This window comes from Castor canadensis, chromosome 19 (genome assembly GCF_047511655.1).
Source record: "Castor canadensis chromosome 19, mCasCan1.hap1v2, whole genome shotgun sequence".
NCBI classification, from domain to species: domain Eukaryota; kingdom Metazoa; phylum Chordata; class Mammalia; order Rodentia; family Castoridae; genus Castor; species Castor canadensis.
This window is the reverse complement of record NC_133404.1, coordinates 5,586,448-5,602,298: the sequence shown is the minus strand read 5'-3', so window position 1 is coordinate 5,602,298 and position 15,851 is coordinate 5,586,448. Positions and strand designations below refer to the sequence as shown.

The 15,851-nt window shown below is 46.6% G+C and overlaps 2 pseudogenes; both read right to left on the bottom strand.

Annotated features, from left to right (window-relative positions):
* Window positions 1-3,270: 3,270 nt before the first annotated feature.
* On the bottom strand, window positions 3,271-4,530 carry LOC109694130 (heat shock protein HSP 90-beta pseudogene; annotated as a pseudogene).
* A 189-nt stretch (window positions 4,531-4,719) lies between these two features.
* Window positions 4,720-11,524, bottom strand: LOC141419283 (heat shock protein HSP 90-beta pseudogene; annotated as a pseudogene).
* Window positions 11,525-15,851: the final 4,327 nt, after the last annotated feature.

Genomic DNA, 15,851 nt, shown 5'->3' with positions numbered 1-15,851 from the left:
AGGATCTTGAGTAAAATTGACTGAGTTCAAACCCCAGTTCCACAAAAACAAAAGTATTGCTGGATATGAAGGGCTGAGTGTATAGCTCAGTGGCAGAGCACTTGCCTAGCACTTACACTAGCATGTGCAAGACCTAGCTTTGATCCCCAGCACCACAAAAAAAAAAAAAAAAAAAAGAATTGCTAGATACAAAGCCAATCACGGTGACACATGCCTGCAATCCCAGCACTCAGGAGACTGAGGTAGAAGGATAAGAGTTCCAGGCCAGCCTGGGCAACATAGCAAGACCTTATCTCAAACAAATAAATTTAGCAAGATTTGCTACGTATGTTAAGAAACAGGAAAAAGTGACACATAATAGAAAGATAAAAGAGGTAACAGAAACAGACCCACAGATGACCAGATGGAGTTAGTAAACAAGGGTTTTAAAATAAGGAAGATTAGCCGGGTGCTGGTGGCTCATACCTGCAATCCTAGCTACTCAGGAAGCAGAGATCAGGAGGATCAAGGTTCAAAGCCAGCCTGGGTAAGTAGTTTGAGAGACCCTATCTTGAAAAAACCCACCACAAAAGAGGGCTGACACAGTGGTGCAAGGTGTAGGCCCTGAATTCAAATCCCAGTACTGCAAAAAAAAGTAATAATAATAAAATAAAATAAGATTGATATGTGAAAGAGAAGAGAGTAAAAGATTGAAAATGGGTGAAAGTAATTGAGTGTTTAAACAGAAAGTTAGCCAGGTGCCAGTGGCTTACACCTGTACCCTAGCTACTCAGGAGGCAGAGATCAGGAGGATCACTGTTCCAAGCCAGCCTGGGCAAACAGTTCCTGATACCCTATCTCTAATAAACCCATCACAAAAAAGGTGGAATGGCTCAAGATGGGCTCATTTCAAGGCCCACCACGAAGGAGAAAAGAAGGAGAGAAGGAGAAGGAGGAGGAGGAAAAGGGGAAGGGGGAGGAGGTAGCCAGAGGAGGGGCAGGAGAAGGAGAGAGAAGCAGAAACAGAAGAAGAAAAGAAACAGTTGTTTATAGCACTGGGGATTTGAACTCAGGGCCTTATGCTTACTAGGCAAGTGCTCTACCACTTGAGCCAGAGCCCCAGTTCTAAACAGAATCTTTTTATTTATGACATGTTTTTTATCTACAACATTTCAGACCACAAAATGCAGTATTTGTCCAGGTACCACAGCTCACACCTATAATCCTAGCTACTTGGAAGACTGAGATCAGTGGGATTGTGGTTCGAGGCCAACTGGGGCAAAAAAGAGAGATTCTCCCATTTCCAAAATAACCAGAGTAAAATGGACTGAAGGAGTGGCTCGAGTGGTAGAGCACCTGCTTTGCAAGTGCAAAGCCCTGAGTTCAAATTCTGGTCTCACCAAAGAAATGAGAGAGAAATGCCCAGATCCAGAGACTACAGCATGGCACATTTAATCGTTGTGCACACCCACGTAAGTGACACCGAGCTCAAGCTAGAGAACGGTTCCATCACACTGGAAAGTTCCTTCTGCCCTCCCGAGTCAATATTCACTCAACCGATGCAGAGCTACGCACCATTCTGACTTTCATAGTTACAAAAGGTTAAACTTTGTAAGGTTAGGTCACATGAACTTCGTGGCCGGTGTCTTTCACCTGTGACTCATCTATTTCGTGGTCTGGGTCACTAGCAGTTTGCTCTTGCTTCTTGCTATGGGTACCCCAACGATAGATGTTTTGATTGTCACATCCGTCCTTCTGTGACATTTGCCCTTGAAGGCAGACCTAGGTGCAGAATTGCCCAGTCATGGGCAGGTTTATGTTTAACCTCCACACAACGGCTGCAGAGGCCTCCAGAGGATTGTGCAATTTCCACTCACAGTGCTGTGTGCGAGAGTTCAGGGCTCCACGCCCTCGCGTGCAGGGCTGGGGTCATGTTTTCTCATCTTAGTCATTCGGGTGCGTGACAGTGCTCTCTCTGTGGCATTCATTTGTGTTTTCATGATGACTAAGGATGGCGAGCATCTTTTAACTGGCCATTTAAATAACTCCTTTTGTAAAATTCTGTTGAAGTCTTTTGCCTGTTTGTGTGTAACTGGGTCTTGCTAGGCAGCTCAGGTTGGCCTCAAAATCTTGATCCTCCTGCCTCAGCCTCCCAAGTGGTGGAATTACAGGCATGCACTACCGTTGCATATTTTAAAAACTCAAGCTGTTGGTTTTATTATTGATTTTCAGGTGTTCTATATAGAATCTATGTGAGGGTTTTTTTTTTTTTTTGGAGGGGGAGTCAAATATGTCTTGTACTTTTTCTCTCCCTCTGTGGCTTACTCTTTCAGTCTTTTAGTGATGATGTCTTTTAAAAATTTTATTAGAAAATATTCATTGCAAGGGGGATGCATTGTGACAATTCCAAACAGGCTTATATTGTACATTGGTTAGATCACCTCCACCATCTCTCCCCTACCCCCCCCAACTTAAGGCAACTGCAAGAGGTTTCATGGCTCTGTTTCATAGAGGTAGATGACGCCCATCCACCTTTTTCTTTCAGCTTTTATGATGTCTTCTTATGGACACTTTTAAATTTTGTGAAAGTCTATGATTTGAGCCTCTTGTGCCTGACCCTGCTGTCAAGATGAGGGATGGGCGGGGGGGGGGGGCGGTCTTGAGGCCCTTGTTTCCTTCCTCCTAGGACAGGAGAGAGACACAGCAGAGGGAGCAGATGGGACAGGACCATTCGAGGCTGCTGTGGAGTCACTGGCACACTATGCAGAGTGCACACTTCCCAGTGTGAACACCTCATCTGTGGGGTGGGGGGAGCGGATCTCATCAGGAACAGCTTGGCTTCGGGTTCCTCGGTTGTCATTTCATCTCCACCAATGTACAGGTGGTAGATATGGTTGGAGGGCTCTGGGGGGGCGTCCTTAGAGAAAAGACAGAAGAGAGCAAGGCAGTTTGGTATTTGTGTGTGTGTGATACTGGGATTTGAACTCAGGGTCTACACCTTGAGCTGCTCCACCAGCCCTTTTTTGTGATGGGTTTTTTGAGATAGGGTCTCATGAACTATTTACCTGGGCTGGCTTTGGATCTCGATCCTCCTGATCTTTGCCTCCTGAGTAGCTAGGATTACAGGTGTGAGCCACTGGCACCTGGCAGCAGTGCAGTTTTGAACACCGGTGCCACCAGCTCCTCGACAGCCTTGTCATTGTTGTCTCCCTCTGCCTTCTGCCACAGCATGTCTACAATGGTGTGGTCGGGGTTGATCTCCAGGTACTTTTTGGCCATTGTGGAGTCATCTTAAAGCGCCTGGGCCTGCACAATCTGCTTCATGTCATCTGTCCAGCCATCAGTGCTGCAGGGGGAAGACACCGCCTATTGGAGACTGTCACCTTCTCAACCTTTTTAGCCATGTGTTCTTTCATGCTGGCCGCTCACTCCTGTAATCCTAGCTACTCAGGAGGCAGAGATCAGGAGGATCGCTGTTGGAGGTTAACCCCAGCAAACAGTTTGTGTGATCCTATCTTGAAAAAACCCATCACAAAAAAGGGCTGGTGGAGTGGCTAAAGGTGTAGGCCCTGAGTTCAAACCCCAGTACGGAAAAAAAAAAAGTTCTTTCAAGAGTTTGCACAGGTTCTTGGACATGACCTTGCTTTTCTCCATCTTCTCCTTCTAGTTCTTGGGAAACTCCAGGCTCTCCATGCTCATGGAGACTGGGCCATTCCCACTGGAATCCTTGAGTTTCAGCACACGGCACTTGTCCTGAGGATCTGTCAAATGCACCACCTCAAGGTCCTGCTTCCACACACCAAGGTTAAATTGGCCACCTGCTCTTTGCTCCCACCAGTGACACAGTAGGTGTGCTTCTGAGTCTCCTCCATGAGAGAGACACAGTGACAAAGATGTCTTCTCATTTATAGAAAGGCGTCCCTGATTGGTGGAGTCCTGATGGATACCAAACTCCAAATTCTCTTGTAGTTCTCCTTGTCTTGCCAGGTCAGAAGAGAGCTCAGGACACTTGTCACAATGCTTTTGCCAATGACCTTCAAGATTTTGCTCAGCTGGCGCACTTCTCGGGAGTTGTTCAGGGGTAGGTTCAGAACCAATCTGGAGAAAGTTGGGATACTCTGTGATCAACTTGTCCCAGCGATCCATGGTGAACACATGACGTAGACTTCGATGTTCGTCTTCTTATTTTCAGAGAGGTCAAAGGGAGCCCACTAAGAGATGAAGAGCAATGCCTTGAATTCCAGCTGGCTTCTGCAGAGGAGTGGTTGACACCAAGTGGTCTTCCCCAGGCATTGGTGAGGCTTTTGCAGAATTTTGCATATTCTTTCTGGGTGATGCCGTAAGGGGTCTCTAGTCACAATGAACTTAGAGATGTTCAGTTCTGCCTGATCAGTGTGTTTCCCCTTTTATTATTTTTATTTTGGCAATAATGGGGTTTGAACTCAGGCTTCATGCTTGCTAGGCAAGCACTTTACCACTTGAGCCTCTCCACCAGGCCAAAATGTTTCTCCTTAATCTTGGTTTTCTTTTTCTTATCCAGACCACTGTCATCTTCCTCATCTGAGCCCTCTTCTTCAACCTTAGGCTTCTCTCTCTCTCTGTCTCTCTCTCTGGTGGGACTGGGGTTTGAACTCAGGGCTTCACACTTGCAAAGCAGGCACTCTACCACTTGACCTGCACCTCTAGTCCATTTGCTTTGATTATTTTGGAAATGGGGTCTTGTGAACTATTTGCCTCAAATAGAGATCCTCCTGATCTCAGCCTCCCAAGTAGCCTAGGATTACAGGTGTGAGCCACCAGCACCTGGCTTTAGGTTTCTCTTTATCATCTGCATCTTCTTCTTTCTTGCCTTTCACTTCCTCTGCCTCGTCATCCCTAATCTCCTTCCCCCATTCCTTTTCCAAACAGAGGGAGACGGGGTAGCCTAAAAACTGCAAGCACTTCTTCACCTTCTTCCTTGACTCCTGCTCCCCAAGTATCTTTCTGATCTTCCTAGAAGCAGAAGATCACTTTGACACCTGGCCAATTGGCTCACCACAGTCCTCACTTCTCATCATTGTTGTGCTCTGTGATCACAACCACTTTCTCTGCCATCAGATAGGCAGAAAAAAAATTTGACACCAATTTGCCCAATCATGGAGATATCTGCACCAGCCCTAAGAACCTCCATAAATACTTTGGTACCAGACTTGGCAATGGCTCTCAAATTAATGATGAGGTCAACCTTGGTCATAACAATCCCGTGTCCACCAAAGTCAGGGTGCATTCTTGAGGGCTTGGGATGGTGTCAATTTTCAGCTGTCTACCACTGCTCAACCTGGAAGGGTCTATCAAGCTCTCATATTAAATCTTGTCCAAGACATCAGAAGCATTGGAGACCAACTCCCAAAGCAAAATGTCCTTGGTGGAACAGAAGGTAATGATGATGACAGACCTGAGTCAGGCCATTTCTGTCTGGATGGCAAAAATCTGTACCTCCTCCTCTCTATGGTGCACTTTCAGGAGTCTTGAAAGGAAAGGGTTGCAAGTACCACCCAACAGGGTGGGTCCTGACCATGTCCAGTCCCTGGATCTAGGCTGCCCAGGGGTGACTTAAAAGCCAGTAACTCTTAATATACTTCTTTGTATAACTGTGTATCTATCTAGCTAGCTAGCTAGCATCTATCTACCTACCTACCTATGTGTTTATTTTGCAGTGCTAAAGATTGAACCTAGGATCTTGCACATTCTAGATAATCCTCTACCACTGAGCTACATCTTCAGCCCTTGGGCATTTTTTTTTTTTTAAGCAGGGGAAGGGAGTTGAAACTGAGGGTGCTCTACCTCTTTAGCCACACCTCCAGTCCTGAGTCCTTGTTTTTTTTTGGGACAGGGTCTCACTAGGTAGCACAAACTGGCCTCAAACTCACGATTCTCCTACCTCCACTTCCAGAGAGCTGGGATTATAGTTGTAAGCAACTGACACCTGCCTATATATCTTCTTTAGTGAAGCTGTAACCTGAGTCATAGGCCAGAGGCCTGACTCTGGAGGTTCCAGCAAGTGAAGTCCAGCCAGTTGCTCCAAAGAAAGCAAACAAAAGTAATGGTGGAAAGGCAGGAAAGGATTTTAATCACCAGGGCCATATTGGGAACACAGAGCTGCAGCATCTCAGTCCATCTGCTGGGCACTGATAGAAGCCTTAGGTTTAAGTAGCGGAAGAACTTGGCCAGGGGCGAGAGGTGTGTGTAATTAAGCAGTCTTGGTCACAGCGTGGTCTGGCGGATTATTATCAGTTCTGGTTCTGCAGGATGGCTCCAGAGAAGTTCTTATTGCCTGAGGAGACAATCCAGTTCCTGTAAAATAATTGCTCCTGCTTGGGGGATAGTCTTAGTGTTACCATGGGGGGATTGCTCCTTTGAGGGGTGGTCTTGTCATGGGGTGATATGTCTTTGAGGCTCTGCTGTTCCTGGAATCCAGGGTGACTGCAGATTTAAGGAATGATGGGGACTTCTAGGTGCTTTTTCAGGGGTCTGGAGGGATGTTATTAAAAACGGACAGTAAAATACCTTAATTTTTCTTATCTTTGTGTCTTCAGCCTTGAGGGGGGATGAGATAGCTTAGGTAAATTTAGGGCTAATCAACCTTGTATCACCAGTTTTTGGACAGACACCCCTAAGGGATTAGCATGTGTACAGCAGAGCTGAGTGAGAATCTGACCTGAAGGAGAGGAGACAGACAGAGACATGCCTTTATTTTGGCGTGTATCCTGCTTGTTAGCAGAAGCAGCTTCTAGGTCTGTGTTACAAAATGTCAATTTAAGTCTTTTGACCATTTTTATCAGGTGGGTTGAATTCTTATTTTCTAGATGTAAGAGCTCTTTATGTCTTCTAGACACAGTTCTTTATTGGATATCTGTTGAGAGTACTTTCTCCCAGTCTGTGCTGTGGGTTGCCTTTTATTTTCATTTCTTTATTTTATTTTTTTTTTTTGTGTGGTACTGGGGCTTGAACTCAGAGCCTACACTTTGAGCCACTCTGCCAGCCCCCCTTTTTTTGTGATGGTTATTTTTGAGATAGGGTCTCTCCAACTATTTGACCAGCACCTGGCAGGGCTTCAGTCTCGCAAGGCAGATACTCCACCTCTTCAGCCATGCCACCAGCCCTTTCTGTGTTGGTTATTTTTGAGATAGGGTTTCACTTTATGCCCAGGCTGGCCTAGACTCTGATCCTCCTCTTTGTGCTTTCCTGCATAGCTGGGATGACACACATACAACTGCACCAAGCCATTGATTGAGATGGTGTCTTGCAAACTATTTACCCAGGCTGGTCAGGAACAGAAATCCTCCTGATCTCTATCTCCTAAGTAGCTGGGATTGCAGATGTGAGCCACTGCACCTGGACTCCAGATGCTTTCTGTTTCCTTTTCTTTTCTTCTTCTTTTTTTTTAAGCTTTACAAATTCTTATATTTTTTATTATTCCCTGTCAGTAGTTAGCAAAACAAACAGCATTAAAATCCAGGGAAACTAGAGAATGTAATTCACTTGAATTGAAAGCAATTCAGCATATACGAGGAGAACTGAAAGGGAAATTTACAAGTATTGGCCATTGTAGAAGTAAAACCACAGATTTAGGCTGGAGAGTGGCTCAAGTGGTAAAACACCTGCCTAGCAAGTGTGAGGCCTTGAGTTCAAACGCCAGTACCAAGAGGAGGAGTGGGAGGGGGAGGGAGCAGAGATGGGGAGGGAAAAGGGAAGAGAGGGGGAGAGGGAGGGCAAGGGAGGGATGGGGAGAAGAAAGAAAGAAAGAAAAACAGCTGGGTGTAGGTGGAAGAAGAAGAGGAGGAGGAGGAGAAGTGAGAGAGAGAGAGAGAGAGAGAAAGCTGGATGTAGGTCGCTCACACCTGTAATCCTAGTTACTTGGGAGGCTGAGATCAGGAGAATCATGTTTCAAAGCCAAAACAGCACAGATTTAGTCTATAGACTTGGTATTGAAGGCACTTTTGTCACTTACCAGCTGTGTGATCCGAGTTTCTTTTAGCCATTCTAATACATGTGTAAAGACATCACACTGTGGTACTCACCTGTGCTTTCCCAGTGACTAAGGACACTGAAAGTTTTTTTGTTGTTTTAGTAGTACTGGGGGTTTGAACTGAGAACCTGGTGCCACTCTACCACTTGATCCACGCCCCCAGCCCTTTGTGCATTAGTGAGTTTTCAGATAGACTCTTTGCAAATAGTTTGCGAGACCCCCATCTCAAAAAACCCATCACAAAAAAAGTACTGGAGGTGTGGCTCACATGGTACAGCACCTGCCTGGTAAGCATTGAGTTTAAGCCCCAGTGTCACCAAAAAAAACCCAACACAAAAAGGGCTGCAAGAGTGGCTCACGTGGCAGAGCACCTCCCCAGAGAGTGAAGTCCTGAGTTCAAATTCCAATACTGCCCCCCAAAATTAAAATGGGCAAAAGGATGAATAGTTCTGCCAAAGAAAATTTCATGAAAAGTTAAACATACACTTGTCACGCAACCCGACAGTCTCACACCTAGTTATCTACCCGAGAGGAATGCAAACATACAGCTACACAAACACTCATGCTCATGATTATAGTCAGTCAGTCATAACGGCCGCACTTAGTAACAATTCAAATGTTTATCAACTGTGAATTCATCAGCTAAACACAGCACATACTTACTACACTTCCCATCAGTGAAAGAGCCGCGATCTCTCTCCTGTGGTTGGAATTGAACCTGAGCCCTTGCACAGCTAGACAAGTGTTCTGCCACTGAGCTACACCATCGTCCAGAACAAGCAGTTGAGAAGTGCTAAAATGTCAGGGTCTTACAAACATCGTGTTAAAAATCCCACAAAACACTACTTCACGCTCTCTGTGACACTGGGGCTTAACAGGGTCTCAGTGCTTACCAGGCAGGTGCTCTACCGTGTCAGCCACACCCCCAGTACTTTTTTGTGATGGGTTTTTTGATGTGGGAGTCTCGAAAACTATGTGCCTAGGGCTGGCTTTGAACACTGATCCTCCTGATCTCTTCCTCCTGAGTAGCTAGGATTACAGGCGTGAGCCACAGCATCCAGTTTGCCCATTTTAAAATTGGGTCATCTGTTTTTCCTCTGTGTGTGCTAGCACATACCTGCGTGTGTGCGTGTGTGTGTGAGGATGGAACCCGGGGCCTTGAGCACTGTAAGCAAGTACTGGATCACCAAGCCACACCCCTAGCCCCTTTGCCTTCTTGTTGAGTTGAAGAACTCTTTACATGTTCTGAATACAAGTTCTGAATACAAGTTCCGTAGCAGATATGTGATTTGCAAATACTTTGTCTCAGCTTATGGCTTATGTTTTCATTTTCTTCCTGGTCTCTTCTGAAGAGTGACAGTTTTTGTTTTGTTTTGGTGTTTTGGTAGTACTGGGGTTTGAACTCAGGGCTTTGTGCTTGCAAAGCAGGTGCTCTAGCACTTGAGTCACACCTCCAGTCCATTTGCTGTAGTTATTTTGGAGATAGAGTCTCGAAAACTATTTGCCTGGTCTGGCCTCAAATGGAGAATCTTGATCTCAGCCTCCCAAGTAGCTAGGATTACAGTGGAGCCCAGTGGAGCAAGTTTTAAAGAAAAAATTTTGAAACAGGGTCTTGCTGTGTAGCCCAGGCTACCTCAAATTTCCAGTTGTCCTGCTTTAGCCTCCCAAGTGCTGACACCCTCCAACCCTATGGAGCGTCTCTCTACCTAGATAGTCTGCACATTGCTGGATATAGAGGTAGAGGGTGAGCAGTGGGGGTGCTCAGTGGTGCCTAGCCTAGCACGTGTGAGGCACACAAAAGAAGTGCTAGAGCCCCTGCCTAGCAAGGCCAAGGCTCTGAGTTCAACCCCCCTAGTAGGGCCAAAAAAAAAAAAAAGGAGAAGGAAGAAGATGGTCATTGTTTTCACAATGCTTGTATATGTATTTTAATCCACATTTAAAACTTGCTGAATATTGAAACCAAGCATCCCTTCCTGGAAGTTCTAGAATCTACTTTTGTGTCCAATATTTTTTTTTTCAGTCCTGCATGTCCTATGTCCAAAATTTGATAGGTTTTCTTCAATATTGTTTCTTTTCGTTGTTTTGTTTTTTCAACATGGTTTTTTTTTTATTTGCCATATGCCCTTAGGACAAACTCCAGAGAGTTAAATTGGTTTGTTTGTTTTGTTATTGTTTGTACAGTACTGGGTTTTGCATAATGGAGACTGAGCTTGCTAAGCAGGTGCTCTACCACTTAGCGGGTGCCTGACAACCCCAGCCCTGACTGTTTTTGTTGAGACAGGGTCTCCTGCTGTGTAGCCCTGGAACTCCTGACCCTCCTGCCTCAGTCTCCCAAACTCTGGGATTACAGGCACGAACAACCACACTGGGCCTCAACTGGTTATTTTTATATTAATTTTCCTCAGTTATTAGGGCTGGTGGAGTGGCTCAAGTGGTAGAGCACCTGCCTAACCAGTGGGAAGCCCTGAGTTCAAACTTCAGTGCCACCGAAAAGAAAAAAGTAAACCAGTTATGGTTGCTTTGTAGGGCGGAGAGGGTCTGCAGAGCTGTCAGGCTAGCATCCTAGAAGCCATCTTCCTCTCATCGCAGTGCTCCGTGAGAGGCTGGGCTGTTTTGTCTCCATCCCTGGTGCTGGGTGGACTCCTTATGGCCTGCTTTTGTCTCTTTGGAATATGTTTATTGCATGTAAAAAACAACTCTTCCCACTGTTATCTTGGTCTTTTTTCAGGAGTCAGATGGCGAATCTCAGGTTATTCTAATTTCCTTATCTCGTACGTGATTATTCACCTCCGTGTCTTTTTGTTTAGCTGTCTGGTTTCCTTGACTTTCTCTTTCGACCACTTTCTCATATTTTCAATTTCTTGTTTCCTGATTGTTCCCCTTTCAGCAGAGCCCACTTCATGTTTCATGGACGTACTATCACTTCCAGTCTGAGCCTATCGATAAGTTTCCTCAAAGTTTTCTTCTGTTCTTTGAGTTCCTTTTTTTCTGTTGCTTTGGCCTCAGCACTCTGGAAGGGGGCTCTTTGGAATGAGGCAGCCTATTGTAGCCTGAAATGATAACTCATAGGACCAGAGAGCCAGCCTTGGAGTGGGACACACCTGGTTCCACTCCCTGCTCCACATCTCCTTGGTTTTATTTTGTGGCACTGGGGTTTGAACTCAGGGCCTCACACTTGCTAGGCAGACACTCTACCACTTGAGCCACTCCATCAGCCCTTTTTTATGTGTGATGGCTATTTTAGAAATAGTGTCTTGTGAATTATTTACCCAGGCTGGCTTCAAACTGCGATCCTCCTGATCTTTGTTTCCAGAGTAGCTGGGATTATAGGCGTGAGCCACCGGTGCCCAGCCCCTCCTTGTTTTTTGACTCTGATTGAGTGACTCACCTGACATCAGTTTCCTTGTCAGTAAAATGAGAATAGTAATATTCTCTCCCTGAAAAATCACTCAAGGACAAGTGCTCATCCCAGAACAGACACCCTGGAGGCTCTGATGTCCCAGGCTTCCCTTTCAGAAGCTGGATCCGTGTCTGCATTGACCATTGATGTTCATGTCTCTTTCTTCCCTTTCCTTCCAGGTTTGGTCTCATGTACCCATGGCTGTGCCTCTATCAGTCCTGGAAAGTTAGGCTGTCCCCAGTAATGACACTTTGCCACCTGGCTGCCTTAAGCAGAGTCGTTAACCAAACATACTTAGGTGTCAGGAAGACCTAGAATCCAAGGTCTATATCGAGCCCCCAAAAAACAAAGAGTTGGAGCTAGCAGACAGGCTCAAGTGGTAGAGCTCCTACCTAGCAAGTGTGAGGCCTTGAGTTCAAACCCCAGTACTGCAGAAAAAAAAAAAGTCACCATGCAGTGGCCTCCAGTGACAACTGGGGTCTTTCTCTGCAACTCAAAGAGCTGGAGGGTTGTGCCTTGGAGCCACGCTGCCCCACCTCCCTCCACCTCCATCCTGCCACCCCATCTTGCTGCTCAGGTCTGGGCTGATGCTGTTCCTTGGAGGTCCCATCTCCCAGGCTCACCCTGAACCAAAGGGAGGAACAGGCTCCCTGCTGTGGTTAAACATGGGTTGTCAGCACTGAAAGTCGTGTCGAGGCTTAATTCCTCAGTGCCATGCAGCTGTGTTGAGAGGCGTGTGTCACGGGGCGGAGCACTCACGAGTGGATTAACACTGTCCTGGGGGAGTGAGTTTTGGCTCCTGTGGAACTGGATTAATTACAAGAGTGGGTTGTTGAAAAGCAAGGTTACCCCTTATGCTTTGACTCTCTGCACAGACCCGCTTGTTTTACTGCTTTGCATGCATGGAGCAGCACAGGCAGTCACTAGAAGCCAAGCAAATACAGTCAAATAATCTCGAACTTTTGGCCTTCAGAACCGTGAGCCAAATAAACTTCTTTTCTTTATAAATTACCAAGGCTCAGGTATTTTGTTACAGCCACAGAGAAGGACTACAACACTCCCTTAGATGGGGTCACCAGCAGAAAGTTCTTGCCCTCCAAGTGAGAATCTGTGCCTTCAGCCTCCCTCAGAGCAATCTGCACCAGGCACCTGACTTCAAAGACTCGCCTGAGCCGGGCCCGGCCCTATTCCTTCAGACCTGAGCCTGCCATGGTGGGCACTCAAGCCAGGTGTCACTGGTCCAGGAGAGCATCTTGGGTAGCACTACACTGTCCCCAGTGGCCTTTGGGCAGGGGCTCCATAGGATGAGTTCCACACCTGTACCCCTGGCGAGAATGTCTGCCTCCTGGGTGGCAGGTCACCTGAACAAACACTTAGCGCTCAAACACTTGTGCACTCAGTGTGCACAAACAGCGCACTTAGGGCTCATGACACCTCCTCTACGCTGGTGACCCCCACCTCTATCTCTGTCACTTCTGCATTTTTTCTTTTTTTTTTTAGTAGGACTGCGTTTTGAACTCAGGGCTTCATGCTTGCAAAGCAGGCGCTCTACTATTTGAGCCACTCCTCCAGTTCCTTTTGCTCTGGTTATTCTGGAGATGGGGTTTCAAACTATTTGCCCAGGTTGGCCTTGAACTTTGATCCTCCTGATGTCAGCTTCCTAAATAGCTGGGATTACAGGCGTGAGTCACCAGCACCTGACTGGCTCCTCATTTCCGAGGGATATATTCTGAGAAGCCCTTGGCACCCAAAGGGCCTCAGGGAGCACTCTTGGGGGCGTTACACTGTCCTAGAACAAGTGGGGCGAGTCAAAAACGGCAAACAGGACAAGCCCCTCTCCCACACTCCCCAGCTAGTTACAATGAAAGGTAACAGGTGCTAAGTACCCAAGCTGTGGAACCTCCAGGATGGAGCCTTTCAAAAAGGATGGTCCCAGCAGGACGCTTGGTGGCTCACACCTGTAATCCTAGTTACTCAGGAGGCAGAGATCGGAAGGATCGAGGTTCAAAGCCAGTCCCATGCAAATAGTTCTTGAGACCCTATCTCGAAAAAAAACCATCACAAAAAAAGGGCTGGTGGGGTGGCTCAAGCAGTAAGCCTGCCTAGCAAGTGTGAGGCCCTGAGCTCAAACTCCAGTACCAAAAACAAAGAAAAAGATGGACCAAATGTCCTCCAGCATGATCTGGATGGTAAACTCGTGGGACCATCCACCTGCTCCATTTGAGATGTGTGTGCTGTACTAAGCATAGTATGGAAGACGTAAAGGGAAGGTCTTCCTTTTGCCCTCTGAAGGCTCGCTGGAGTGAACTGACAATAGGCAGGTTAATAGGAGAAAAGATAGCCACACTTGCATGGGGAGATTGACGGGGTGCAATTACCCTATACCCAGAGGCCCGGGAGTTGTAAGCCCTTCTTCTGAGGAGAGGACAGATGGAAAATGGGATCATTTCAGGGGTGGTAAATGATTTCAGGTGAGTAAGGTCACTCAGGAAATAGTTAGCAAATGACTGTCTTTGAGAACTGAATGGGCCTGAGAGAAGGTAATAGCTTGTGATGAAATTTGTCCAGGACAGGTAAATTCTTTAGTTAGTTATCCTTCTCGTAGGTAGGAATTTAGTAAAAAAAAAAAAAAAAAAAAAAAACCTAAAAATTAAAAACACAAATAGATGGGGTGTGGCTCAAGTGGTAGAGTCCTTCTATAACGTGCAAAGCCTTGAGTTCAAAACTCATTGTCAGAAAAACTTTAAAAAGATTTTCATTGTTTTTGTCACTTAGGAAATTACAAGGGTTGTAGGATCTGTGAGCCCAGAAAACCAAAACAGTGTTTATTATAATATCACAGATGCTCTGAGAAGTGACCTTGGATGAATCCAGCAGCCCATGGGCCTCAGACCACTGTCACCAGTACATGGTTGACCCACGGCCATGTGAGCAGAGATGACAGAACCCGCCCTAGGCTGGTGGTTGACCCCATTCTGCATGGTCCAGGACCTCACCCCATGCTGAGGACTGCCTAGGATTTGAACTCAGGGCTTCACGCTTGCAAAGCAGGCACTCTACCACTTGAGCCACACCTCCAGTTCCTTTTGCTCTGGTTATTTTGGAGATGGGGGTTCAAACTATTTGTCCAGGTTGCTGAGCAGTCCCCATCTACATCTTTAGTCCTCCAGGGTCTGCTCAATCATCCCCAGCACAGGGCTCCATACCTGAGTTTTGGACCCAAGGCCCAAACTCCTTGGTTTCCATGTCAGGTCCAGACATTCACCCCTATATGCCAAAATAGACCTGGTGAAGGGCAGAGAAAGGAGATTTGTGACACAGCCTAGGCCTGGGACTTGCCTTGGGAGGAGGCAGGGCAAGCACTCAGCCCATCTTCAGCTGATGATCCTCTGGGTACAGACGGGAGCTATAGCTTTAAATAGACAAAGAATTAGGGCAGGGGACAAAAGGTATGCATAGTTAAACAGTCCCAGTTACAGGTGTGGCCTGGTTGGTCATTATCTCAGTCTTTGTTTTGGGAGAAGTTGTTATCCAGTCACTGTTGCCTGGCAGGTGAGAGGTGCAAAGAGAATGGCTTAGAGCAAAGATAGTTACAAAATGGAGGCAGAGATGCCAAGCCTTCATAAGGAGTCCAGTCTTTTCAGCAAAAGCAGTTTAAACACGTCTAACAGAGAGGAAGCTCTCACATGACCGGCAACTGGCTTGGCCTCTCTGTGGTCCTCAGTCCTTGCTGCATTGGGCTTCTGCTCATCCTATCCTCTTCACCCATTTGCACCCTGCACAACAATTCTTTCAGCCCCACTCCCCCATCCAGTCTTCTCTTTCCCCCCTTTGCACAGTCATGGTGTAAAAGGGGTGCAAACTGCTTTTACTAAAAAGTGTGGACTCCATACTCAGGCCCACAAATTAACCAAAAACGGGAGAAAGGCATGGCACCTGTCCTTCATTTTGTGTCTGTCTTTGCTCTAACCCATTCTCTCTGCAGTCACTTTGTGATCACCTTGGATTCTAGGAAGGATAGAACTGATAGCATCTTCCTGACAAGGAACTGAAATTACCCCCAACAGTAGTGCCTCTTCGAAATGGACCACCCTCCAGATAACAACTCCTAGAGCAAGGACCGAGATAATGACCAAGCAGACCACACCTGTGGCTGGGTCTATTTAACGATGCATACCTTTGTCCCCTGCCCCTAGTTCTCTGTCTATTTAAACCCACAGCCCCAAAGATGGCTGAAGATGAGCTGAGTGCTTACTCTGCCTCTTCCCTAGCGTGTCCCAAGTCGTGTAATAAACCTCCCTTCTCTGTCCTTCACCGTGCCTCTTTATTTGGCATATAGGGGTCAGGGGTCAGACCTGGCATGTGGAATCCCAGGAGTTTCTGCCTTAGGTCTAAAACTCCCGGTTTCTGTAGCTTGGGCCGGAAATGGTCTGCTTCATCTTTCCCTAGCTAATCCTGATTGCT